This window comes from Mus caroli, chromosome 13 (genome assembly GCF_900094665.2).
Source record: "Mus caroli chromosome 13, CAROLI_EIJ_v1.1, whole genome shotgun sequence".
Classification (NCBI taxonomy): Eukaryota; Metazoa; Chordata; class Mammalia; order Rodentia; family Muridae; genus Mus; species Mus caroli.
This window is the reverse complement of record NC_034582.1, coordinates 27141406-27144346: the sequence shown is the minus strand read 5'-3', so window position 1 is coordinate 27144346 and position 2941 is coordinate 27141406.

Sequence of the window (2941 nt, the reverse complement as noted above, 5' to 3'; positions counted from 1 at the left end):
CCCCAACCCCCTCCCCCCAAGTGATCTTGCAGTCTGCATGCTGAGGCCCTTCTTAGCTCTGTGTCTACATCTGTGGTATTTTCCTTTGCTAAGATTGTATTTCACAAGGTTGGGTAAACTGCATTTCTTTTCTGATTATGTGTGTGTATATATATACATATATACACATATACATATATGCATATACACATATACATATACACACATATACATATATATATACATATATACATATATATATATATATATATATATATATATATATATATTTCCACCCTAAATAAACTGGTGCCTTTCTGAATCAATCCCCATGATGCACAGTAATCAAGGATCCCTGAATCCACTGATCTTCTTTCGAGAAAGCTTACTACTTTGTCTTATGCCACACAGTCTTGTGTCCCTGTTAGCCCAGTCTCCCCGGAAACCAGACCCCTACTTCCTAAAGGGAGTGTTCTTACATTTCTAGAACTTGCTGCAGCTGTTCAGAGAATCTGAGCATGCCCAGATAGAAAACTCCCTCCCGGGAATCCAGGCACAAGGCCACAGGAACAAGTGTGCTGGCCATTCAGCCAAAGGGTTGGTGCTGGAGATCAGACATAGCAGTGGCCTCATGGGACAAGAGTCAGGACTCCAGGCTGCTGTTCCTATGGATAGGAGCTGGAAATATATTCCCAGTTCCTCCCGAACTTGCTTTTTCCTCCCCACCCCTCTCCTCTGATCCCCTCCCCTCCCCTTCCCACCCCTCTCCTCTGATCCCCTCCCCTCCCTCTCTCCTCCCATCCCTTCCCCTCCCCTCTCCTCCTCTTCCCTTCCCTCCTTTCTCCTCTCTCCTTTGCTCTATCTCTGTCCCCCTCTCCCCCTGTCTCTATTCTCTCTCCCTTCCTTTCTCTTTCCTTCTTCCTGTTGTTCTAACTTGCCTTCCCTCCTTCCTTACTTAGTTCTCCCTTTCTCCTTCTTTTTCTACCCCTCTCCTTCCCCTTTCTTTTTCTCCCCTCCTTCCCTCCTCTCTCTCTTCTCTTCTCTCTTCCTACTTCCTTCTCGTCTCACCCACCCATGTTCTTGCCTGATCCCTTTGTATTCATGGGTCATCACTGCCTCTCCTCGGAGAGTATGGCTTGCCTTGCCTTGCTCTGTTCCATGCCTAGAAGATCCTTGTACAGAAAACAGAGGGATTTCTTTTCTGAGCCACGTTCTTAGTTTTGTTTGGAGAAGTCTGTCCAACATGGTGCTTGTGTTAAGTACTAAGATTTACTGTTCCAACATGGTGCTGTGTGTTAAGCACTAAGATTTGCTGTTCCAATATGGTGCTGTGTGTTAAGTACTAAGATTTGCTGTCCCAAGGTAGGGGGATTGAGTGATGTCACATGACTGCTTTTGCAACATTTGCTAGACTAAAAAATTACTACTCTTATATATTTGAATAAAATAAGATCCTATTTATTTTTGGTACAGATTTCAAAATTTGACCTTGTGTTTTCTAGTAATCAGTGAGACATCTGAGGTAGAAAAACTATTTTTCAAGTGTCCAACAGCTCCTAGCAGGAAAGGAATCCCAACAGAATCAATTAACCTGGACCATTGGGGCTCTCGGAGACTGAAGCACCAACCAAAGGACATACATGAACTAGACCTAGACCTCCCGGCACATATGTAGCAGATGTGCAACTTAATCTTCATGTGGGTCCCAAACAACTGGAGGGGAAGGGGCCATCCCAAAGCTGTTGCCTGTCCGTGGGATAAGTTCTTCTAGCTGGGTTGCCTTGTCTGGCCTCAGTGGGAGAGGAAGCGCCTAGCCTCACAGAAACTTGATGTGCCAGGGTGGGGAGATACCCAGGGGCCCCCATCCACTCGGGTGGGAGGGATGACCAGGAAGTGGGCAGTGAGAAGGATGTAAAGTGATTAAGGACAAATAATAATAATATTAATATTAATAATAAACCAAAACCCAACAGCTTTTTAGATCACTCATTAACAGGTTAGTCTTAATATTAAAAAAAAAAAAAATCTTACTCAGTGTCTTTCTAGAGCCATGGTCTTCAGAGTGTGGTCCCTGGACAACATCTTCAGCATCTTTGAGAGCTTATTAGAAGTATCAATTCTTGAATTCTCCCTAGACTCACTGAACCCCAGTAGCCCCTTCTTAACAAACACTACTGGTCATTCTGGGGTACCATAGTGTCTGAAAGCCACTGCTCCGGAAGAAGCCCAGCACCTTGCCTGTGTCTGCAGTGGCAGATGAAAGAGCTTTCCTAGACCTGTCTGGAAATACATGGGGGTGAGCCAGACCCCTGAAACACATGACCTAAGGGTGATATGTAAATAGGATCAAGGTCTTCACGCTCTATTAGCATCTGGAATGGCCCCTCTAGGCCCATGTACTGTCTTCTGTGATGTTAGTAGAGGTGTAGAGCCTTTAAGGTGGAGGGGCCTAGGTGAGAGGTTTTCATATCACTGGGGGCGGGGGGGGGGTGGCGCTTGACTAGGTAGGCGTAGGGCTGCATCTCTTCTCTTTCTAATCCCCCAGATCTAAGGGGAATCGTTTGCTCTATGATACATTTCCACCACAGTGTGCTCTACCATCCAGGCCTAAAAATCTGTGTCCCCACCCATCCACCCTCTGCTCTCTGTGAGCTGCTCATCTCTGGTATTTGCTGTGCTAGTGGAAACACACTGTTCTCGTCCCCCCCCCCCCCAGCATGGGGAAACAGAAAGGATTAACTAGGTAACTGTGTAGGGCTTACTAAGACAACCACTGCCCAGGCCGGGCATGAGCCACGGGCCTGGTCACCTGTTGCCTTCCTTCTTGGTTTACATAGTTCTAACTAAAAGCAGACACAAAAAGGCCAGTCACTCTTTTGCAAAATATTTAGCTATCCTTTTGCATATCATTTTATTCTACCAATGAGCAGAAGTTCTGAAGACCGGGGACTTGAAATACGTG